At 34.7% G+C, this 27320-nt stretch overlaps 1 protein-coding gene across 5 annotated transcripts in view; it reads left to right on the top strand.

Moving 5' to 3' along the window:
• The first annotated feature begins 18025 nt into the window (after nt 1–18025).
• Nucleotides 18026–27320, top strand: part of LOC149772815 (aminopeptidase N-like) — a 139300-nt gene continuing 130005 nt past the window's right edge. For 2 of the 5 annotated variants that reach the window (XR_016417590.1, XM_089947266.1), the window contains exon 1: nt 18045–18071. The gene's annotated coding sequence lies outside the window, so the exon portion shown is untranslated. Of the gene's footprint in view, nt 18072–27320 lie in introns of all 5 variants that reach the window. The other 3 variants (XM_089947267.1, XM_089947271.1, XM_089947270.1) reach the window with 3 other exon arrangements.

Below are 27320 nucleotides of genomic sequence, written 5' to 3'. Positions count from 1 at the left end.
TGTAAGAGCTCAGGTATGTTTGTGTGAATAGTAGATTATGGGTTTCTTAGCGTATGTGGAGAGTATAGTTTGGGTTATATTATATGAAATGAAAAAGTAGGGGGATGTTTTCCTTCACGTTCGCGCGTTGTTGGGTCATGATCTAGGTAAGATCCATTTTATGTTTTTAGGGGGATGTTTTCCTTCACGTACGCGCTTTAAGTATAAGAACCCACAGTATTCGTCGTTCAAACCATTCTTCATAAAAGATGGCTTCAAACCACCTGGATAAATTTCAATCATTGCAAGACGTCCTTGACAATTTGGGAATGATAGAACAAATGCTCGTACGACTAGTTGAAGATCACTATTCTTATAGTCCGCATAGAGTAAAAATGGAAATTAATAATTTAAGAAAAGCAAAGGATATGATAAGTGGTGTGATGAAGGAAATAAAGGAGGAGAAGGAGGATGAAGAGGAAAAGATAAGAATAAGAACATGGAACGAAAAAATTGAAAAAGAAGAAGAAAATGAGAAGAGGAAGAAAGAAGAAGAGGAGGAAGAGAAGAAAGAAGAGAAGGAGAAAAAAAAGAAGAGAAAGAGTGTTGGAGATAAAATAAGAAGTTGGTGGAGGAAAAGAAGAAATTAGAAGCAGAAGAAAACCCAAAGGCCCTTTTCAGGGCCAGCCATATTTCTCGAAAAGAGATAGCCTTTCCGTTGCCTACCCCTTTTTTAAAAAATAAAAAATAAAAAAATCCCATGTTAAATTCCCCTTGTCCGTAGATTGTCCCACGATTTATTCCCATGTTAAATTCCCCTTGTCCGTAGAGTGTCCCACGATTTATTCCCATGTTAATTCCCCTTGTCCGTAGAGTGTCCCACGATTTTTCGCCATGTTAAATTTCCATTGTCCGTAGAGTGTCCCAAGGGGTTCTGTAATGCTAATTCCCATTGTCCGTAGGGTATCCCCCTTCACTACTAATGGCGTTAAACCCTACAACAACAGCAACAACATCTATCACATTCTAACTCGTGCTGTCGGTATCTGCCACATTCTAACTTGTGCTGTCTGTATCTACCACATTCTAACTTGTGCTGTCTTTATCTACCATATTCTAACTCAAGCTGTCTCTATCTACCACACTCTAACTCATGATGTCGTTATCTACCACATTCTAACTTGTACTATCTGTATATACCACATTCTAACTTATACTGTCTGTATCTACCACATTCTAACTTGTACTATCTGTATCTACCACATTCTAACTTGTACTATCTGTATATACCACATTCTAACTTGTACTATCTGTATCTACCACACTCTAACTTGTACTATCTGTATCTACCACATTCTAACTTCTACTATCTGTATATACCACATTCTAACTTATACTGTCTGTATCTACCACATTCTAACTTGTACTATCTGTATCTACCACATTCTAACTTGTACTATCTGTATCTACCACATTCTAACTTGTACTATCTGTATCTACCACATTCTAACTTATACTGTCTGTATCTACCACATTCTAACTTCTACTATGTGTATCTACCACATGCTACTCTTGCTCTCATCATCACATTTGAACTCTTGCTCTTTCTATAATATTTTAACATGCATGGATAACATTCTGATTAACCGTAGTGTTTATTAATCTTCCCATATATCATATTTTGCAATGATTGCTTTCTATTTGGTTTCACCAGATCTACAAAATAACTTCGAAAACATGCATGCATCCATCTCAAATGCTCTGCCACCAAAGAGTGTCTTCTTGGAATTATTCTGCAAGACTCCCAAGACTAATATATATTTTCTTTCCTCAGCTCTTTGTCAGTTGTTTCTTCACTTCATACGATGCCTTCTGTATGCCCTCTGTACATTTTTTAAAAATCTTTCCCAAACTAACATCAGCAATATTGCCTAAGAGTAAGTTGTCCACAGAAAATAGTCTTGTGTTGGTCAACTGCATTTAAATGAACTTAACAGATGATAAAATACATTTGTACATGACACTGGAAATTTAAATCAATAGATAGATAAAGGAATACATCAGTGGAAGGTCATGTCAAAAATACAGAGTTAACATTAAGTTGATATTTTATGTTAAATAAGGACTATATACGTCTTTCTCAATAGTCAACAAACTAAAAATATTAAATTATTAATGCCGTCCTTTGCTTTTTTGGGCATCTGTCCCTTTCTGTAGATAAATTAAATACAGTTGCAGTATTGTATCTTCATTCACTGTATATTTACTTTTATTTCTTTCGAAAAGCTGAGGGACTTTATGGCGAAATTTCCCAACCTGGGAGCAGGTGTGAGGGCCTTTGAGCAGGCTGTGGAGAAGACAAAGAGTAACATACAATGGATGACGAAAAACGTACCCCAAATCGATAAATGGCTGCAAGGTCAATTGATAACTGGATAGTGAAAAATGGGAAAGTCCAGGGAACATACAATACTGCAAAGAGAACTCATCCTGTTGTTATGACACATCTTGTGCACAAACTTTTTTCTCGGGTCAAAACTCGAGTGTCTTTATTGTTAACAACTTTGTTCAAAGTTATAAACACGAAAACATCTGTATTATTTTGCTGATTGGCCAGCACTGCAGTACAAGAGTCACTTTAACTCAAACAAACTATGATACAATTAGACAAAAACATACACAGGATGGAATCGACATTGTTTTGCTTGGTGTTAAAATAATACAGTCTATTTCAAATTTCTCATTAGGAAATTACTGCTGATCATATTTGTGAATTTTAAAGTATATTGGGACATTATATTGGATTGAAATGTAACTGTGTATTATCATTTAATTTTGGAGAAAAGAGATTTTGTTGTCTTCTGACAGATCAAAAGAGTCTATCAGTTACATATTAAGATAGACTGTATCATTTGCAAACCATTTAAATCAACGTGAAGATTCTTCTGATGTTTTGGTAACAATATTGTGTTAGGGATTGTTTGTTGGAGATATTATTAATTTAGCTTATGTACACACAGTTTAAAAGGAAAACGATGTTACAAGACATCCTGTATGTCTTTTTTATATTTTTTATTTTGTACATATATGGATCAAATTAATTTTTGTGCTCTAATCCTCTTACAGCTGTGGAGCCTGGCCTATAAACTCACAGGTCCTCTTACAGCTGGAGCCTGGTCTATAAGTTTACAGATCCTCTTACAGCTGTGGAGCCTGGCCTATAAGCTTACAGATTCTCTTACAGCTGTGGAGCCTGGCCTATAAACTTACAGATCGTCTTACAGCTGTGGAGCATGGTCTATAATTTTACAGGTCCTCTTACAGCTGTGGCGCCTGGCCTATAAGCTTACAGATCCTCTTACAGCTGTTGAGCCTGGTCTATAAGCTTACAGACCCTCTTACAGCTGTGGAACCTGGCCTATAATCTTACAGGTCCTCTTACAGTTGTGAAGCCTGGCCCATAAGCTTACAGGTCATCTTACAACTGTTGCGCCTTACCTATAATCTTACAGGTCCTCTTACAGCTGTGGGGCCTGGCATATAAGCCTACAGGTCATCTTACAACTGTTGCGCCTTACCTATAATCTTACAGGTCCTCTTACAGCTGTGGAGCCTGGCCTATAAGCTTACAGATCCTCTTACAGCTGTAGAGTCTGGCCTATAAACTTACAGATCCTCTTACAGCTGTAGAGCCTGGCATATAAGCTTACAGGTCCTCTTACAGCTATGGAACCTGGCCTATAAATTTACAGAACTTTCATTTAAGCAGAAACCCAGATTGAAATTTGAAAACTAATAATCAAAGGTACAGATATAGATTTTCAAAGAGATGAAAAAGATTAGCTTATGCATGCCCATTTCATTATATAAAGGGAATTTGTTGGTTGTGAAAATACTGAACATTAATTGTTAAATGTGCTCAAAAGTTTCTTTTGGTAATCCCCAGGCCATATCGCAGTGTCAGAGTTTAAAAAATAAAGCTGTGTTAATCCCCAGGCCATATCCCAGTGTCAGAGTTTAAAAATAAAGATTTGGTAATCCCCAGGCCGTATCCCAGTGTCAGAGTTTAAAAATAAAGATTTGGTAATCCCAAAGCCACATCCCAGTGTCAGAGTTTAAAAATTAAGATTTGGTAATCCCCAGGCCACATCCCAGTGTCAGAGTTTTAAAAAAAGGACTTGGTAAATGTCAGTGCATCATTACTGTACATATTTTAAAAAATTATATATGTTCATTTGCTTTGTTTTTTCACATGATGTTGTAGTATCAAATTTGTACAAGTTACACAGTGACAATACATTCATCACCATTTCTAATGCAAATACATTTTTACCTCTCTTTTCATTAATTTGATTCTGAGGACTTTTGAAATTAAAATTTTACTTCTTTAAAATTGTAAAGGACGGAAATTTTGTAAAGTAAAATATATAACCAAACTGCGTTGATTGTAAACGGACATAAAAATATGGCTGTTCAAAACATGTCATGTGACATTAAAGACAAACTATTTAAAATCAGGAACTTCAGTAGTATTAATGTTTTTTAATATTGAACTTGAAATACCCAACAATTTTAAAACTTACATAAACTTTACTGGAAATTTGTTATGAAAGGATGATACAGGTTGTATATAAGTGTAATAAATATTTTTGTATTGTAAAATAAAAACTGATTTTAAGGTACAAGGTAAAAGTAATGATTATTCTCCTCTACAAGTTAGACTTATCTTAAGAAATTTGATGATGAAAGGACATTGTTTCAGTCAGGGATAAAACTTAAAATTTATCAGAGGATAAAGTGTACATACAGAAATTACCAATGAAAAGGCTGCAATTTATATTAAGGATTGCATGGTATGTTTTGTTATTTATAAAAGGAAAAGCTAATATTATTCTGCTGGGTGTGTGAATATATATATATATATATATATATATATATATATATATATATATATATATATATATATATATATATATATATATATATATATATATATCTTATGTGCCTTCATAGATCCTACAAAAAAACTGCAGTGTTGTCTACTCAGCACTCATTCACTGTAAGGAACTTCACTATAACATGATTCCTGTTACAGATTGATTAAAGTCACAGATGTTATTTCATTAAGTGGTGATAAATTACTAGTATATAATATGTTAACATACTTCATCTTAAGGTAGCCTTACTATATGGTAGTACACTCTATGGCTCTAACGAATGGCATTATAATGAGGGAGTGTTGTAATCCATCTTCTAATGAATGACATTATAATGAGGGAGTGTTGTAATCTATCTTCTATGAATGGCATTATAGTGAGAGAGTGTTGTTGTCCCTCTTCTAATGAATGGCATTATAATGAGGGAGTGTTGTAATCCATCTTAATATACTGGTGTTTATAACAACCATAATGTTTGTAAAATATTGCTCATAGGTGACTGTACGAAGCTTTACAAATTCAATTTATTTTTATGATTTTAATACATAATTAGCTCTTGTACTGTCATTTTGTGAATAAATGACCAGCTTTTTTTATTGATTCATTGCAAAACAAAATAGACCACTCCGGTGGCCTGGTGGCTAGAGTGTCCGCCTCGGATGTGGGAGGTCATGGGTTCAATCCCCGGCCGAGTCATACCAAAGACTTACAAAAATGGTACTAACAGCTACCTCGCTTGGCGCTCAGCATTAAGAGGTTAGTGTTAGTACTGGTCGGCCTGGTGTCAGGATAATGTGACTGGGTGGGACATCATGCTACATGTCTGCGGCATGATGCCCCAGTGCTAGACATCACTATAAACTGTCACACTGCAGACATCGTAGCGATATGACTGAAAAATTGTTAAAGCTACATTAAAAATCCAAATCACACACACACACGCAAAACAAAATACAATATTCCAGGTTTTATGCACACCTGCCTTAAAAACATAAGCACTTGTACTTCTTTTTGCCCCAAATTCAGATAAAACCCATATTTCAACTGGACATTTTGATTGCAGTATGGCTGAAGGCATGAGGCTGCTTAAACCAATCCAGACATCAAGATTTGGATGAAACTTTGCCACGTGGGTTATATCTCAGTTGATGCTACATGTACTTTATTAGATGCTGCATGTACTTTATTAGATGTACATGTACTCAATTGATGCTACATGTACTTTATTAGATGCTGCATGTACTTTATTAGATGTACATGTACTTAATTGATGATACGTGTATTTTATTAGATGTGACCATCATGGATAGAGTAAAAGTTTTTTAGAGCCCCAACATTAACAAAGGGGGTGGGGAATTCTTCTAACAGGTGACATTGTTTAAAATATGACCTTGTTATCTTAAAATGAACATGGCATACTTCTCAAGTGCACAGTATGGAAGATAAATCAAAATATGGCATGTTCCGTGAGAATAAAATCTTAAATATTGAATTCAAATTTAAATTACAAGTTTAAATTTAAACCCAGGAATCTCCAGTTTGGCTGGAAAGTGTTATAATCAATCATGGTACAAATCCACCTACTTTACAACTTTAATAAAAATGTTTATGTCTTCGTGTAGTTTTAAAGAATCCATTTTGAAATTAAAATCTTAACCTGCATTGCAGAATAAAATACCACATATATCATCAGAAAACACAATCTTTGCATTAAACAAAGATACTTATTATTTACAAAAGTTTTGATTCATGATATATATATATATATTCTTTAATTTTTTAAATGTCAATACATGTACTACTGATGTCTTGAACTGTACACATAGTACACATATAGTATGTACACGTTAACAAAAAGGAACGGCTTTTTACAATGTAACCCGTTCTTGTGTGTGCATAGATACCTTGCATTTTAAGCAGAATCATTGATCATTGATTTTATATGAATTTTTATTATGCTATGAAAGGCTGAATAAATTTTAAATTAACCACTTGTTCTTTTTTTCTTGAAATCTCTGCTGTGATTGCCAGTGGCTTCTCGTGGGCCAGTGGTTCTTACCAGGGCTCTTCCTTCACAATTAATACTGCCTGCCATGTATAGCCTATCCTGTGCCTTGAAATTGCATTAAATCCAAAACAACAGCAAGATTCTGATTGCTAAAGATGTAAAATCAAGCAACAGAATCAAGACAGACCTATTCCAAATGCTTTTATTTTTAAGAGTTTAGTATCACACTTATGTATTGAAAACAATACGTTTGGTGAGTCAAACAAACCCCAGTCTGATTTTATTATGGAGAATTATGAACCAGTCATATCAAAGGGTTCTGTATCACTCATCTATGATTCTGCCAATCCTATCCCTATTGAAATTTTAAGATACACTGACACTGGAACTTCCGAGTCTGTTATTATCAGGAACTATCCCTTTATTATCAGGTACGGTCATTTTTCTTTGTTAATGTTCCTCTCCATTGTGTAAATTTGCCATCAGACTTAGTCTTGGGACCCGTGACTGTTGGAATAGTGCTGCTTTACCCGTTGAGGGCATTCGTTTATTACTAGGCAATGACCTAGCTGGAGATAAGGTTGTGGTTAATCCAGTTGTAACTGACAAGCTTTGTTTGGATCAGAAAGGTGATCCTATTGAAAAAGAAATCCCTGGTTTATACCCAGTTTGTGCAGTTACTAGAGCTATGGCAAAGAAACGCATTTGAGAATGGTGTTGATCAGGAGAGTATTTCTTTAGCTTACACATGTATTAGTCTGGCTTTTGATGAGACCGCTTCCGCTCCTCGTACTAATCAGTCAACAGGTACTGATCACAGTGATAGTGATGCTCCTTTCACCCCTCATTTTCTTTATTCTAATCAAGCTGACATACGACAATCACTTGACAAGCAGTAAATATATCCTGATATCTCCTGTTTGTTTCAGAGAATCATTAGCTAAACTGAAGCCACACAAGTACATGCTTTTTATTTTGTTGAAAATGAGGTCCTTATGAGAACATGCTAACGATTGGTCGGTGATCTACTATGTTTTACTTGGCTGCTCATTTAGGGATCAGAAAGATTTATTATGAGATCGTGAAACGTTTTTAATGGCCAAAAATTAAATTGCAATGTTTGTAAATACTGCAGATATTGTCACACTAGTCAAATGGTAGAAAACCCAATAGGTAGTAATTTAAGGCTCATCTGCAACCTATTCCAGCATTTGATGAACCGTTTAGCAGAAAAATTGGCAGATTATGTCGGTCCCTTACCTAAGAACAAGTCATGGGAATGATTTATATGAGAATGCTGTAATCACAGAAGTCAGATCATAAACTAATAAATATAGAAATTTGTGTAAAAAGTAGGGTTGAATATGGAAAAGGAATATGGAAACTCAATAATGAAATATTAGAGGAAAATGAATTAGCAGAGATAATAAAGAAATTGGGGGATTCATCAAAAGAGGAAAAAAGATATTATTAGAGAGTTGGACATGCCAGAAAGTTCAAAAATTGGAGAAGTAAGAAATATATTTAAAAAAGCTAGGGAAAATAAATACTGAAGAAATGGGGAAAAAAAAACTAAAAGGAAGATTAAATAAAATTCTGGAAGAAGAAAATAAAGGAAGGGAAATAAGGGCAGTGAAATTCACAAAACTATATAAAAGTGCAGAATAATTATATAAGAGTGAAGAGCTGAGAAAGGGAGGGGAGAAACATCTGGAACAATTAAGAGACAACAATTAAAGGCTAATAGGCAAAACGGCAATCATGGGCCATATTCGAAAATACTACACGGAGTTATACACAACTCAAATATTGATCAAAATAATATAAATGAATATCTATGTGAGAGAATATCGTCAGAACATTTGGACAAATGTGACGAATTTATCTTCAGAGAAGAAATAAGAAGTACTATTAAACAATTAACGAAAGATAAATCCCCAGGTAGAGATGGATTCATTGAGGAATTTTAATGAGAGTTATCACCGATCCTTGAATCGTTATACAATATTTTTTGATAAATGAAACAATGTCACCGTCAATGAGGGAGGGTTTAATCACATTAATCTACAAAGGGAAGTAGATTACAAAAGTTTAAGTAGAATTCTAGCGAATAGGTTGAAGAAGGGCATGGATGAAATGATAAATATAAATAAAACATGTGGGGCAAAATGGCGTGATATTCGAAAATAATATTAGGTATAAGAACAGTGATAGATTTCATACAGGAAACGGGTCAGAAAGGTGCCATTGTACTTTTCGACGAAGAAAAAGCTTTCGATAGATTGGAAGATAACTACATATAGAAAGTTCTAGAAATATTTTGATTTGGAAATTACTTCCGAAGATGGACTAAAATCCTGTATAATAAGATAACTTCAAGAATACGGGTAAATGGGGCAGTCACGGAAAAATTTGATATACAGAGATCAGTGAGGCAAGGATGCCCACTGTCAATGCTATTATACGTAATAGCAATTGAAATCCTAAGTATCAAAACGGATAAAAATCCTCAGTTTAAAAGAAGAATTCAAGATGTTCCTGCATGCAGATGATTGTACTAACTTTATGTGATGTGATGTGATTTTAATTTTTAACGTAGCTTTAACAATTTTTCAGTCATATCGCTACGATGTCTGCAATGTGGCAGTTTATAGTGATGTCTAGCACTGGGGCATCATGCCGCAGACATGTAGCATGATGTCCCACCCAGTCACATTATCCTGACACCAGGCCGACCAGTACTAACACTAACCTCTTAATGCTGAGCGCCAAGCGAGGCAGCTGTTAGTACCTTTTTTGTAAGTCTTTGGTATGACTCGGCCGGGGATCGAACCCACGACTTCCCGCATCCGAGGCGGACGCTCTAACCACTAGGCCACCGGGGCGGTTACTAACTTTATGAGGGATCCAATATCAGTTTAAGAACCAAGAAAAAACATCGAATCATTTGGAAAAGCTTCTGGGTAAAAAATAAATCACGATAAAACTGAGATATTAAAAACTAGGAAACTGGCAGGGAAATCATTTGGACTCACCACCACCACCACCATCTAATAAAAGATCGTGTAAAAACATTAGATTTTTTTATGGAAAGGAAGATGAGATAGAAAGCTATAGAAACATGATAAAGAAAATCAAAGAAAACACAAATATCTCTGCACTTACGCCACGTTGGATAATAGAGCGGGCCCAAGTGGCCAAGACATATCTGTATTCAAACATAAATTACACATTAAAATCGATTGACATAGAAAATAAGAAGCTAGATAAACTAGAAAATGAAATTATTAACTATATATGGGGTTGCAAGACGCACTATATAAAAAGGAAACTTTATATAGGGCAATAAAATAGGGGAGGGCTAGCATTGCACAGCCCAATACTATTAAAATGCACAATTATCTTAAATATAATAAAAATAATAAATTCTCTACCTAAAACACCATGGAACGTCCTCTATGTTTTTTGGTTTGATTTTACAATCAGGAATAAGGAAGAGACAAAAATAACACCTTAACAAAAAAATTACAAGTGCCCAGGAAAATTAGAAACATCAAGGAATTATTAGTCAAATATAGGATAAAAGGAATTCTGGGAAATAGATAAATATCAAACTTATGAATGGCTAAGAGAAGATATTACAAAAAACATACATAGCAAAGTTGAGCTGAGCGCCAAGCGAGGCAGCTGTAAGTACTATTGTATAAGTCTTTGGTATGACTCGGCCAGGGATCGAACCCTCGACCTCCCGCATCCGAGGCGGAAAGACTAGGAAATTGAAGCCTAGATCGGATGAACAACCTTTTAGGATACACTAGGGATAACATACCCCATCACAAATTTGTATTTAAATATTTTTTGATCAAAATTATATCTGGAAAAAAAAAGGAAATACATTCACACGCACCTTAGGGGGATACATAAACACATGAAAACACTATATAATTTTGGTAAATGGGGGGGGATCTGTCTAGTACCCCCCCAAAAAAAAAAAAAATTTTTTTTTAGACATTTTATAAGTGTTTTCATATTAGAAGTTCTTTTAGTGTTTTCTGATTAGAAGTTCATCAGTGTTTTCTGATTAGAAGTTTTAACGTTGTTTTTTCTAGTCAGAATTTGTATTATTGTTTTCTAATTAGAAGTTTATTGGTGTCTCCTACACTTTGTCAAAAGTAATTGACTGAAATAAATTAATTCAAGGAATAAGCAAATATTGGAGAGAGAGAGAGAGAGAGAGAGAGGGATGCTTATTAACTTAATAACATTTTTCATAAAGTTCTGTTTGGTAATATAATCACTTTAAATCGTGTACGGGTAAATTTTCTAACTCAGTTTATAAATTCAAGTTTACTTCAAATTGTTCGACATGTATATAGATAAATGTAACACATTATCAATCACGAAATAAAAAGAAAACATTCACGCTGAATACTGAATGCTCCTTTGTCTTGTCAACATTATAATTATGGCGTTGAACCTTACTATGTGTTTCCTTTCAAACGTGTGCCTTCAAAGTATCCAGATGATTGTATAACAAGGTGTGTCCCTAATGGATGGCTAATTTTGTACTTTGACCTATCACCATTAACGTTCGGTCATAAGTTTAAGTCGCACAACCCTCGCTTTGTAAACGTACAACAGTCACTTGTCCTTCTCGCGATCCTAGAACTTGGATTTTCTTGAACCGATATCCTTCTGAATTTTATTTCAGTCAGATCGCACAGGGTGAGACACTCAGGATAAGGATAAAGATGCGTCTCTCTCTCTCTCTCTCTCTCTCTCTCTCTCTCTCTGTTGCTGCTGCTATTGCTTATTTCTATATTTTGCCATTTTCCAACCTCGCTATATAGAGATATGATCAGAGATGCCGAAATTCGGAAATATAATAAAGGTTTAATGGATGTCGATTAAAATTATTTTTCATCCGCCGCCATTTTGTTTCTCCACTTCCGGTTTTATTCACATATGTACTTGTTTGCATTTGCATCTTGCAGATGGAGAGAATGGTGACATACCTCTAAAACTATATTTATTCAAGAAGATATATTAAAAATTAATGAATTAATTTTTCATGCGAAATGTTTTAAAATATCTTCTATGCGTGTTGAGTAAATGTAAAGAAATATTTCACAAGCGAAGTGGGAAACTGTATTGTCACGAGCGACAGTCTAAAGTTGGCCTCTTCGCAAGCGAAATAGTTTCTTATATATATATATAATTTTATGTTTATTAAAAATGTATATTTTTATTTATTTTAAAAAAAATATATTTTCTTTTTATTATATGTTTCTTTTATGCTCATCAAACTAGAAAGTATCGCAAATATCTTTTGACTAGAACTCCCCCTTTTTAAAAAATGTATTTAATGAAAATGTTTTCTTGGAATTAAAAGTTTCATTTCAAATGGAAGTTTTTCTGTTTAAAAATGTAAAATCTCTTAAATTTTTATGAGGAAAAACATTTGTTAAAATAGTTCAGAGGATGTAATGTAATAATTTCTGCACAAACAATATACTTATTTTTGTTGCTGTTTTGTTTATGATATGTTGTATGGTTTAAAAATGACATGCCTTCAAAGCATTGTGACTTATAATACTAAAATACATATATAAAAGATGCAGAAAGATCAAGATAGTATTTTTAGGGAATTGTTCCTATAAAATTGTCCTCAAAGAAATCTATCATGGGTAAGGTTTTGTTTATGGAAAATTGCCAAACCTGATATCATATAAAAATAAAGAAGTAAATACATTTTTTATATTAATTAGACTTAAATGATATTGTTTCAATAATATACTTAAATTTCAAAAATTCTACAATTATCGAGCATATAACAAAATTCCCTCTGCATTATTTTTTTAATAAAAGCCAATACTTTATTTTTTGCATCTAATATTTTCTCAAATCCTCTTTCTTTGCAAATATAAAAATTAGAGAAATTTCTCTTACTTTTATGTAAAAATTTATTTATTATTAAAACTAAATATTTTCTATGCAATAATTTAACAATTTAGAAAAATTAAAATAAAGGTTTTCTCATTATTTGCAACATAGTAGTAGCGGTGATGGTGGTAGCAATTGCAGTAGTAGTTGTAGTAGTAGTAGTAGTAGTAGTAGTTGTAGTAATTGCAGTAGTAGCTCTAGTAGTAATAGTAAAAGTAGTAATAGTAGTAGTAGTAGCAGCAGTAGTATTATTAATAGTAGTAATAGTAGTAGTAGCAGTAGTAGTAATAATAGTAGTGGTAGTAGTAATATTGTAGGCTGGTGATGGTAGTAGTACTATGATTATTGATAATAATATTAATAATAGTAGTGGTGGTGGTGGTGGTAGTGGTGGTGGTGATGGTGGTATTAGTAATAATAGTAGTAGTGGTTGTAGTTATAGTGAGGGTTGGTGGTGGTAGAAGTAGTAGTAATATTATTATTAATGATAATAATATTAATAGTAGTACTGGTGGTGTGGGTAGCAGCAGTTAGTAGTAGTGGTAGTGGCAGCAGTTAGTAGTAGTGGTAGTGGCAGTAGTAGTGGTGGTAGTGGCAGCAAAAGTAGCGATGATGGTTGTGTTGATGTTGGTACTAGTAATAGTAGTAGCTGCAGCAGTATTAGTAGTCGTCTTAACAGTAGTTTTAGTAGGAGGAGGAGGAGCAGGGGAGATGTTGTTGTTGTTAGAACAACAGTGCTGTGAGTATTGATTTGGTAATCATCATCGTCTGTTGATGACAGTAACATAGGGAGTGTTAATTATAACGGTTGTGGTGGTAGTGATTACATGACATCCGAATGCGATAGCCTGAAGGACCAAGAATGATATCAATGGCACAAGAGCAAGAAAATTCGAAGCAGTAACATCAATGACGATGACAAAAAGAGATGGAATAATGGCTTTGGCAACTAAGTGTTTTGTTTTTCACTCAAGTGACAAACTTCGCACCAGCTAATAAGTCTAACTTTCATCACCAGCCTATTATGATCTAAAAATGCAATTTATGTCCCGGAATTACACGTTATATTGCCCCATTTTCACTCACTAATGTTCTACAAAGATGGCCAAATCGTCAACAGTTCAATGATTTTATCGGCAGACGGTAAAACGTCTTTTATTTAGCATGTATGTTACTTAGTGTAGTGATTGGAAAATCAGTTATCAGAGAGAAAAACAAATATGTACGTTTTTTTAATCTCCCCCATACACCCCTGTAATAGATGTTACAAGTCTGTCGGGATGAGGTGCTGAACGGCGTTAACACCATCCCCTATAATAACTATCATATCTTCATAAATATTTCGCGGTGTTCATTATTTTTTCAGACACATATTTACCTATGAACAGTACTGCCAATAGGATCTGGAGATCCTTGACACTGAGTGTTTCTATCATTCTTTTATATGTATAACACAACTTTTCACTATGAAGCGAAAGCTTTAAAATCTATATATAAAAAAAAAAAACTTTAAGGGTAAACATATTGAGGACAAGAAACAATGCATGTGGATTAAGCATATTGAGAAGAAAACAAATACAGATTAAAAAGAAATAAATCTTAGTAATTCGATCAATATATGTCAAATTACGGTAGGCGATCTCTGCATTGTTCTTAATACGGTCCGAAAGCAATCACATGAAAAAGTCTCATGTAATATAAGTACTAACAAACAACAATAATAATTAGTCCAACTTGAGCTCATAGTTATGTTCACAACTATGACTTTGTTAGAGGAGGCATTGATAGATGGATAGATGGAGATACACAAAGATGATTTCGTTAGAGGAGGCAGAGATTGATGAAACAATTTTTAATTACACAAGTTTTAAAACTGCCACAAACTTACTTATTTGGTTGGACTTTAATATTTGAATGGTTAAGCTTTAATGTTTGATTGGTTAGGCTCTAATGTTTGATTGGTTTGATTGGTTATGCTTTAATCTTTTATTGGTTAGGCTTTAATGTTTAATTGGTTAGGCCTTATGGTTTGATTGGTTAGGCTTTAATGTTAGTTTGGTTAGGCTTTAATTGCACTTTCATCATTTATCATGCGGAACAAAATCGGGACTAAGTGCTCTTCTCCAGGATAAATCGAGAAAACCGAGCTGGTATGAGCAGATATCAAACCAGGAACCCTTGGATTATCAGTCCGCCTCGTCACTAGATGAATTGCAGCAGGTCCCCTCAAACTCGAAACTGTGTAATGGCCTTATTACTCGGTTTGAGGAAAAGATCACGGACTATGTTTGACAAGACCGAGGATCTGTACATAAACGTTGACAAGTATGATTCTTCACACGGTATCTCTGATATGGAGTTACCTCGATGAGCACCTTGATCCCATTAACTTGTATGCATTGGTAACGAAGCCAACACGTGCTTGTGAAAACTTTAGGTGGGAAAATAAGATCAGAACTTACTAGATAACCCCGACAATGATGATATCGACAACATGTTAGAAGTTGATCTGGAGATTCCAAAACTTCATCACGACATAAATGACTACCCATTAGCTACAGTGAAATTAATTTTCAACGAATATGATATATCTGATTCGCAGAAGAAATTCATAGAAGAAAAGGCTATTAATGCAACTGTACACAAATTACCATGCACACTGCAAAACAGAATGCCATATGTAATTCACTACAGTATCTTAAAGCTTTGCACTCAGGTCTAAAATTAACGAAAGTTTCATAAATCGTATTCTCTAATCCACAGTTTTGCTTGAAGCCGTGAATGGAGTTATATACCAGCTTAAGACAGAAGGCAATCATGTGGCTCAGCGTCGTCTAATCGATAGCCTTGGTTAAAGCCATGCATAGCGTTCTTCATCAGCGTAAAGCTTAATTCAAGCAATACATTTCTGATATAGGAAAACAAGATGGACAATCATAGGAAAACCTCATTTAAGGTGCGTACAAACGAAAAGAAATCCAGAACATCTAAAAGGACATTTCATTTGCGGATAACAAAAAATAATTTATCGCGATTTCGTATTGATCAGTATCAAAAAACGTGATTGACCAGACCAATCTATGTTGGATTGAAGATATTCGATTATAGAAAATGTTTATGTATGAACTATATTACAACAAGCGCAAACACAAATACAGCAGTCTGATGAGGCTACCTTTATTTGAAACTGAATCACTGCGCATCGTGTTAAGACAGGTCATCTTTTACTGGATTGTTTAAAGTGTTTGTGAATTTAAGATCAAAATTGTGCCCGTTTAAAACGGACGACGCAGATCCTTTTTTTAACTGAACAAAGAAAATCCACATCAGACAAATACGAAATTCGACATTTGCAGATATTGTATAAATTCGTTATTTGTGGGAATGTATGAATTCGTTATTTGCAGGGATTGTATGAATTCGTTATTTGCAGGGACTGTACTAATTTGATATTAGAGAATGTACAAATTCGATATTCGCAGGGACTGTATAAATATATTAGGGAATGTCTAAACTGGATAATTTCAGGAACTGTATGAATTGATACTAGCAGGAATTGTATAAATTCTGTATTTGCAGGGATTGTATAAATTCTGAATTTGCAGGGATTGCATAAATTCTGTATTTGCAGGCATTGTATAAATTCTGTATTTTCACGGATTGTATAAATTCTGTATTTTCACGGATTGTATAAATTCTGTATTTGCAGAGATTGTATAAATCCTGTATTTGCAGGGATTGTATAAATCCTGTATTTGCAGGGATTGTATAAATCCTGTATTTGCAGGGATTGTATAAATCCTGTATTTTCAGGGATTGTACAAATTCTGTATTTGCTGGAATTGCATGAATTCAATATTTAAATGCAGGTATTGTATATTCAGTCACGGTGACAATTATCGAGATATCCGCCGACGGAGATTTTGATGTCACGACTTGTATCATTACGACATACGTTTTCTAATTGATGGTGTGAAAATAGTGCCTTAAGGCTATTTCAAGTAAATCACTTTAAACAAATTAAATGTTTTGTAATATGGAGATAGTAGTGGAGTAGCGGCGAGTTATCGAGTATTAGCTAATCCTAATGAGTGAGTTTCCTTTGTCATTTTGTATAGTAATCCTTTCATTAATATATTATTGTGATGCATGTGACGCGTTGATGTGAATATACAAAGTTACTACAACTTCGTTTGCAGTTAATATTTAGTATGTCTTTTTAGCACTCCTTTTAAATTTGAAAAAAAAAAAACGCTTGATAAAAAAGCGATTGCGCTAATTCTCATTGCTTCAGTACTACATGTACGCTTTCTAATGACGTCATAACTTCTAGAAAATGACCCGGATGTCTAATGCTATCATCGGGGTGAAGATACGTGATTTATGTTTTTCTGAGAACAGAAAGAAGAATAATCCATCATGCTGGCGTGGAATAAGGAAACGTCAGCTTGTGGATCAATTTAATTTTTGTGTGGCCATGGACTGGAAAAGTTTCGTTTCTTCTTATTCTAACCCTTAGATTAGATTTCACTGTCCCACATCACTGCATACAGAGACTATAGTACTACTAATCTCAATCGATGTATCAATCAATCAATCAATCAATCAATCAACCAATCAATCAATCGAAAATGTGGAATTTAGAAGCGAAACATACATATATTAAGTAAATATTATGTTATATCTATTACATTCATTTTCCATCATGTCTTTGTTAATGTCCCACATAAGTGCATATTGGAATTATATTGCTCTCTCTCTCTCTCTCTCTCTCTCTCTCTGCACCATTCCAAGGTTCAAAAGATTTATACTATCTCGCAATAAGCGCAATGTTGTATGCGACGCCGATAAATTCAAAATTATCGAACACTCGAACTACATAAATTTAAAAAAGAGACAGCTCAGTATCTTAAAATGTTATGGTCATTAACCGCATTCGGATTAGAAAGTACTAGGCTCCCTTGTTAATATATTTCTTGCCAAAGTGTTAATTTTAGTTTTGCATCCTAACTGGTATACACTCCCAAACCATACAGTGTGATCGTGAATTTAATTAAAGTAAACAGTACCTAAACACGTCCATGTCACATGAGGGCTTGCAACATCCGTTTTGACTTGAATAAATAACTAGCGTCTCGGCTAGGACCAATACTATGTCACAGGATGTGAAAACGATTACAGGTAAATCTACTCTCTACGCTTAAGTAAGTGTCAACGTACATGTACTTGTGATCATTCAAATTTCGAACAGTCCTTCATCTATCTGTCTCTCTCAGTATGGGCTAAATTATAAATAATTTTGCTTACTTTGTGATGCTTTATGCTATCAGTTTAACCATCCAGTAATCGATCGATCGATAGATCTATCTGTATGTTTATCTGTCTGTCTGTATGTATGTATGTCAGTTTCTGAACAAGTCTAATGATGGGTTGGATCAGTATTCCTAAAAAGCGCATTCGGTACATGGTGTTTATCTCCCCAAAACAGTTGGCTTGAAAGTCGAGAGAAGAAAACAACAATATTTTAAAAGAAAAAAGGCGGCAAGATTTTAGAGGTAACATTTTGTCATGTATGCCCCTACCCCAATTCTTTTTTTAACGAGTAGCACTGTTTTCATTACATGTTTACTTTGAGGGGACAACGTATCTATTACATGATTATGATGACATATTTTTCTTCCGCTGCTTGTCAACATTTTTCCCGTGTAAATACTGTTATGAACTTTTGACATTTGTCACTTTCATTTAAGCATAGCTCGCTATGATAGATGCAACATACACTGTGCCAGTCTATACAATATTCTAATCATAATATATCCAGTCGACCTTTATGTGTCTTCTCGCTTCTGTATTTGTTCCGTTTCTTCTTGCTTTATTTCCCCTTTTCCTCGTAAACTCCTTACTGAATTGTCATTTATACGAATTTTCTGTATGGAATATCAGAAAGTGGTGGGGTGGGAGATTTGAGCTTTCTTCGTTGCTACACTCACATATGCTCCTCCTACCTTAGTTACAGGAATTAGATATCCTTGATCATTGACCATAGCTAGGACCATGCGGTATTTTAGTTGATTTCTAAATCCCGGATCTGACGTCACACCATGGGACATCAGATCAAGGTCAATATTGTTTGCATTTGGACATGACTTACAAGTTTTTAGACCAATCCGGTGGCCTAGTGATTCGAGCGTCCACTTCGAATACGGGAGGCCGCGGGTTCGAACCCTGGCCGAGTCATACCAAAGACTTTTAAACAAATTGTACAAACAGCTGCCTCGCTAGGCGCTCAAAAATAATATGATGTACGCTATATCACTGATATACCACGAGATGTATACATTTTTCATTAAAAGGAAACGAGGCTTGCAACTCAGTGCAAGGAGGAAGGTGTGACAGTAACATTCGTCCGCCTCATAAAGGAACGATCCCACTGGGATGGATCAAATATATATACATTTCGACTAAATGTAAATGTACTGGATAAAGATTTTGAACTGATGATGAATAATGAATCATTTTGGAGTTCTGGAATAAAATGTAGGGAATGGATAACAAACAGAAAATGGAGAGAAGGCTACTCACTTGATGAAACGCATGAGAATTACAAAATATATTCCTAATGGGCATAGCCATATGACTAGTAATTGCTTCTTAATTATAATTATGCTCATTATTTCAACATGGAATGTACGTGGTATAATGTCTAGCACGCAGAAACTAATTGAATTGTTACCAGACACAGATATATTTGTTATCACTGAACATTGGCTTTGTACAAAGAATCTAACGTATTTAGATAAATTACATGATGATTTCAAAGTAGTTGCGCTACCTACTGAAGAGATACAACAATGCTATAGAGGTAGTGGCGGGTTTGCCGTATTTTATAGATCATCACTATGCAAAGTAAGCACCTTACAAAATGAGTTCCCAAATATTATGGCGGTGAAAATCTTAGTGAGAGACTTGGAACCTATAATTTTGATTGCAACCTACTTTCCCTCGACAACTAGAACTGATGATGCATATGACAAATTTTGTGAAAATGTTTTTGATGTGTATGATAGGTATTCTGCTGAAAATATATGCATAATTATAGGCGACATGAATGCAGATCTTGTGTGTAAAAATCCATCAAGAAGAGATCTTGCTCTCAAAAAAAGAATAGAACAGAGAAACATAGTTGCTACGCTGGTGATAAAACCACATGAACATTACATCACGTATAGATCAAAAGACATGTCACGAACGTCCACACTTGATTATATATTAATACCTGAAATAATTAGAGGTGCTGTAAAAAGACACATAGTAAATGACAAAATTGATTTCTCAATATCGGATCACCTACCTATTACAGCGGCACTTGCAAAAGATATATTGAAGGAAAATAAAAAGACATGTGTATCTCCAAGAATGAAATAGAACTTGGCAAATTCATTAGAAATGAGTATGTATAAATCTGATGTTAGTGCATTCTTGAATTTCACCTATGAGTGTAAAAAGGTAGAAGATTTAGAGAAGTATAATGAATTGATAACTAAGAATGTAATAACTGCATCAGACCGATATATTCCAAAGTCCGAATTCAAATCGCACTTGAAACCATACTGGAAGAAAAGTGGGCTTGAAAAATTACATCAGAATATGAGAAAAGCGCGCGGAGAATGGATCAAAGCAGGAAAAAAATAGAAGCACAGAGTGTAGCATCAAAAGAAGATACATGGACGTGAAAAGAAAGTTTAGAAAGAAACATAGGCTAGAGAAAAAGGTATATAAAGAGTGCATATTTGAAGAGATAGAAAAGAGTGCAGAAATGGGAATAGACGAATTCTATGCAGTCATACGAGAAAATAGAAAAGATAAATCGGACATTGGTAATATTGCATTTCGAGGAGTAGAATCTAATACTTTGGATGAATGTGTCAATCTATGGAAACTATATTTTTCTGAATTAAGCGGTACAACAGATGAGGAACATAATGATTGTGTCAAAATGAAGAATATGTACGAAGAAAGCAAACTAGAGACTGATAACATAAAATGTAATAATATTACAGAGGAAGAAGTGTTGCAGCATATCAAGTCTCTAAAAACAAAAAAATCACCAGGCATTGATTGCATATCGAATGAACACTTAAAGTATGGTGGAAAATATTTAATCAGACATTTAACTGCCCTTTTTAATTACATGATCCAGTATGAGTATTTACCTAATGTATATAGATGTGGGATGATTATAACGATATACAAACAAAATGGTAAAGATAAAAAGGATCCGGTGAATTATCGTGGTATAACATTGACATCTTGTCTGGGAAAATTGTTTGAAAAAATATTGATGACCAGAATTCAAAAGTATTTAGACAAAATAAGCTTTCCACATCCTTATCAATTTGGATTTCGTAAGGAGGCTGGATCTATCTCCGCTGCTTTTACTCTTCAAGAATGTTTGATGTACTTTAATAATCATAACTCTAATGTATATGCTGTTTTTCTGGATAACGAAAAGGCATTCGATAGACTGTGGCATTGTGGACTACTAAAAAAAACTAAAAATATTAGGAATTAATGCAAAAATATGGAGAATAATCGTCCATTCCTACACACAGTCAAGTGCCTGTATAGCGTGTAGAGGATGTATATCTAACACATTTCCATTACGGAGAGGCGTTTCTCAAGGGCGTGTAATGTCGGCTTTTTTATTTCTCGTGTACATAAATGACCTATTGAATGAGCTAGTAATGACTAATTGCGGGATAACAGTGAATCAGATGAACATACCTGGCATGCTTTTGGTAGACGACACTACTCTACTAAGCTCTACGCTGAATGGATTGCAAATACTCGTGAATACAGCTTATCAGTATGCACAGAAGTGGAAATTGAAATATAACTCTAACAAGAGTAATTGGATGATATTTAGTAAAAAAAAGGAAGTGTACTCATCAAATGGAATTACTCTGGGATCACAGAATATTCCTAGAGCAAAAAAAGTAAAATATGCAGGAGTTACCTTTTCGCAATCAACGAAAACTAATGATCGTATAGTCTGTTCCTACGATAAAGCTAAACGTGTAACAAACTCACTATACTCAATTGGACTAAATGCAAATGAATCCTATAGTCTCTGTGAAAGTCTGGGAAAGAGATATATTGCCATCTGCTTTGTATGGCTCAGAACTCTGGTTTAATATGTCATATCAGGGCATTGAATCAATGGAGAAAATACAACGATATTTCGCCCGGAGAGTACAAGGCTTCCCTCAAAGATCGCCTATTGGATCTACGACATCATGCTTGGGGATGATATCAATGGAAGCTCGCATAGATAAGCAAAAACTCGTATTCCTTGGTCGCATGTGTAGAACATCAGCAAACTAAACTGCTAAAAAGGTTTTCTTCTGGGCTGTTGGAAATTTGATTTTTGACCCCCAACATAGCTACAACTCTTTTATATATGATGTAAATACTGTACTAAAAAGGTATGATTTAGAAGACTATCTCAACGACTTTATTTTCAATGGAAAATTTCCAGACAAAATAACATGGAAAAACTTAATTGAGACAAGAATACAGATATTTGAGGAGAGAAAACATGAAATGAGTATCAGAAATCCATCAGAGGGATTTGGTAGATTTTTAAAAATTAATCCAGGACTAAAAATGCATCATCTATGGAAAATAGCTTACACTGACTCAAGCAGAAAAATGGAATATGGGACATTAATTCGTATTGGAGGAATGCAAGCAAGACCTGGACTGTGTCCCCTATGTGGCAAAATGAGTCATGACCGTATTTTGCACATTTCGATGAATTGTGCCTTAACCTCAGACGACAGAAACCACTTGATGGAAAGTCTATTTTCGTATATGCCTCCAGTGATCTACCGTGATTTCTGTGATCAGATCGATGATGTTATACTGATTATACTACTTGGTGGTTTAAATGATATATCAGAACGTTTAGAATCTGAGGCATGGATAAATATGATCAGACTATCTACCAAGTATTTCATTAAGATAAAGGATATTATATATTCGATTCAATAGAGAACTCACACAGAATATAAGGAAAGAAATACTTGTACTGGATTGCAAAGCGATTAGGAAACTATTTTTGTTGTGAGGATACATTTTCAAATGTTCTATCGTATATATATATATATCTATCTAGATTAGTAATGATTTTAATTCATTTATTCGTTTGCTATTGGAAATAATTCAATAAGTAACGAATCCACTATTTTTGTGATTCTATGTATTTAAATGCATTTCTTTTTTGTCTTAAAATCTTCAGAAAATGGAGGAATAAAAGAATATCATCATCATCATCCTTTGCTCGGTTTGACTTCACTATTACCACCATTCAGAGAGAGAGAGATATGTCTTTGGACATTTTCATATTTGATTAATATTAATCGATATTTAGAACATTATAGTATCTTTAAGAAACACATCGCAGTATGTGTACCGCGTAACTTAGGAATTCACTGTATAATGTCGACGTGGTTTGCAACTTTTTATCATTGATAAACACTGTGGATAAATCCCAAGGAAAGCGTACACGTATCGTTACGAAGAATCATATTTTTGTAGGTTACTTGGTGCAATATATATTTCAAGTTTTAAATCCAGCCCAAATTTCTTTTCTCTCTCACTCCTGATTTCTGCGTAGTTCAGAAAGGATTGTGATGGAAATGTGTATCATATTAAATTCATTTAGAAAACGATAATTATTCATTCTTTTTAACGTTATTTTCATACGTCACTAATGATCAATGTGTGAAAATTCATCATTGATCTAGAATCAGCTACAGACGTTCGCTAGAATGTTTATATATGCGTATTATTGCGCCATGGGCAAACCACAATTTGATATACCACTAGTACTGATATATCAAATTGATTTATACAACACTTTAAATGCCATGCTATTTTATATATATATATATATATATATATATATATATATATATATATATATATATATATATATATATATATATATATATGGCATGAAAAGTCTGTGCAACTGGCTCTAATTTATAGGTTTATTTTTTCTTTAATATGCTGTGATTTGTGCAAAGTTCACTAGCACTGTACCGCAAATCGTCCAACAGCATTGCGCTTTCGCCTTCTGAAATGAGAAACTCTAAAACTTGTAAATATTCAATTCTCCCCCCCCCCCCCACCGTGCTAACATTTGTCAGACTTATTCGTTAGTTTCCAGTGTTGTCCACATTTTAAAAAAAAATCTTTTGATAATTTTAATAGGTGTTTACACACAACAGTAAGCAAACTTTCTAATATTTAACAGTGTTTAACACAGTTAAGAAAACAGCAATTTGCATACACACGTATTCTTCTGGATGAAGAGGGAAATATGAGCTTTTTTCTAATATTATTTATTGGTTTTTACTTGCAGCCACTTACCAAACTTGCAAAGCCATTTGTTCCCTACTACTGATGCGTGCTAATATATGCAGCTCATAAAATGAAAATATGGCAAATTTTGAATTATAAATATGTTAAAACATATCAGATGTTGAGTTATAAATGTGTTAATGGGCTGGTTTCCTATCATTTTGCAATAATATAACATTCTTGCAATATCATCTTTCTAAATTAGCTAATGAATATGTCATAATAAACAGTCATCAATGTTCGCTACTGACGCAATATTATTGAAGTTGAAAATTTTTCTATACTCTTTGATCGTACCGACGGTAACACTAATAACACATATTATATTTTCATGTCATGGACAAAATAATACAACAACAAAAAACACAATCTTGAGGTAAAATAATAAACAAGATTCGAAAGTGTTTTTATCCTGTCCTTCACCACAGTCTTGCTGTGTCCATTAGCACTGGACTTGAACACGATGGCCTAGTCGTTGTAAAAACTTATAATTGATGATGTACCACGATGGCCTAGTCGCTGTAAACACTTGTACGTGACACTGTACCACGATGGGCTAGTCGCTGTAAAGACTTGTCAGTAATGATGGACCATGATGGCCTGGTCGCTATAAAGACTTGTACGTGATGATGTACCCCGATGGCCTAGTCGTTGCAAAGACTTGTAATGATGATGTACTACTATGGCCTAGGCGCCGTAAAGACTTGTATGTGATGATGTACCACGATGACCTAGTCGTTATAAAGACTTGTACGTGATGATGTACCACAATGACCTAGTCTTTATAAAGACTTGTACGTGATGATGTACACTTAAACATCTTTCAATTAATCAATCAAATTTCACCCCAAAAAGGCATGCATATTGTTGCTCGGATTTATCCAACATAATGTATTATAACGTAGGTTGACGGCATAGCGGCATTGATGGAAAATAAAGAATAATTTTACATCATCTATAGATTTAGTCAAATTGTGATGGCTTGATGGATAGAAAAATATCTCAGGAGTAAAACAAGCCATATAGTATGGACGTGTGCATTTAAAGACGGAAATAGCAGAAAGAAATCGAGGGTCATGGGTGGAACGACGTGTTTGAAGTTCCGTACCTTCTCTCTCATATATTATGATAGAGAGGGTCTTATGTCAGAACGGGTCATCTATGGTATTTTTGTCACTCCGTGTGATTTTTTCCTTCAGATTATTGGGTTTTTTCCCCTCCACATCAAGCTCGCGTCGAGTAACTGTGCATTGTACAAGGACCAATTTTCACTTTTGCCGGTTGTGCTGACTGGTAGATGTGAGGCTGTCATTTAGGTAGGAAATCATTCATCTTTCTTAATTCTGTGTAATCGAATGGCATACAAATTTTTCATTAATAACGCAATAAAGGATTGTATCATTACGTTAATGCAGTTCATTGAGTACACAGTCATTTCACCATCCATGTAAAAGCTTAAAGACCACGCGAAAAGGGACTACACTAAACTTTAAAATGTTATTCACTCAGTACGTATTAGGAAGGCGTTTTGTCTTCATTTTTTCTCAGTTGGAGATGGGGCAAAACGCCTCTAAGTCTTTCCCACTCCATTGCACACACTGTTTCGATCTTTGACAGATGACCTTCAATGTTGCATAACGAATACACATAATGGTAGATACGGGGGACTGTGAAGTTCCAAATTATTGATAATCTCATAAAACATAATGTTCGCAGATAATAAATCATCCTAATAAAATATTAGATTTAATAAAACCGATTAAAAAAACGGTATTTGTTTTAGAAGTGACCTCGTGTGTTGCATGGTCGAATGCGCTCGCCTTTACGTGTCACTGACATCTCTGTCCACGCGGGTTCGAGTCACGGCTCGGTCAAACGTGTCTAAGACAGCTTGCTAGTAACTTCCTGTGGGTCCGCAGATCCAACCGGGATTTACCAGGTTCTTGTTCTACCAAATATACTGGCCGTTAGGAATATGTTATCATGTTCTTAAAAAATTGCGTTAATCTAACCAAGCAGACCAACTGATTTCCTTAGTGTACTGCTAAAGGTTTGCTCTACGAAGAGTTGTTCTTACTGCTACAGAAAAGGTTCAGAGGTCCCGTAAAAGTAATTTGGAAACTGAAGATTCGAAATTGTTATACAATGTTTGATTGACAATTACCAGCCACAAAAGGGTTTCGGGAACTAATTTTGTAGAAATTTATATTAACGAATTCAATTATTTTTTCTTCTCCAAATTATGACAACAATCCGCATCCGCAGAGAAATCATTCTTGCAAATAATCACATTCTCCAGTTTCACATATAAAAAAAACTTAAAATAAGTAAGTTATAAGAAGACATTTGTGCCGAACCGTAGATAGTTTTTATTCTCTTCTTCATAACCGGGTATTACCCTCACGTTTGCTATCGCGAAATAATATTAAGGCGTGGAGAGATTACAGTGAGGTCAAGAGATGTAAAAAAACAAAACAAAAACAATAAAACGTCCCTTTCGACAGCGAGCCTCACTGTAAAAACACCCGGCTATCATGTTTGTACATAGACAAGTTACCGACAAGGCCGTGGGTCCCCGAGTGGCCGAGTGGTCTAAAGCGCTCACCGTTACGGATCATTGCCATCTCACCTCTGCCTGCGTGGGTTCGAGTCTAAGGTTCGGCCAATGTGGGTGTGTGAGAAAGCTTGCCAGTAGTTTCTCGTGGGTTGGTGATTCTTTCAGGGATTTTCCCGGGTTCTTCCTCCACCATTAATACTGGCCGCCATGTATACCCTATTTTGTGCTGAAAAATGGCGTTAAACACAACAACAACCGACAAGGCCGGCCCAAGGAGTTTTGGCGCCCTAGTCGATAAGCCACTTTGCCCCCGCCCCTCTCCCCAGAGAACAAAATATCATTAAAGCACGAGAGCAGACCAGATTGTTAAACAAGAAGATTGTGTCGCGTCGTTTAAATTAGCGAACTAGAATTGTCTTTGTATTCTGGAACGCCTCGTCATCATGGGTAAAAATGCAGACCGTACAGT

Source organism: Sinohyriopsis cumingii, unplaced genomic scaffold, assembly GCF_028554795.1.
Source record: "Sinohyriopsis cumingii isolate HCF-2022 unplaced genomic scaffold, ASM2855479v2 utg001170l, whole genome shotgun sequence".
NCBI lineage: Eukaryota > Metazoa > Mollusca > Bivalvia > Unionida > Unionidae > Sinohyriopsis > Sinohyriopsis cumingii.
Note: the sequence above shows the minus strand (reverse complement) of the source record. Positions and strands in the feature narration are given on the sequence as shown.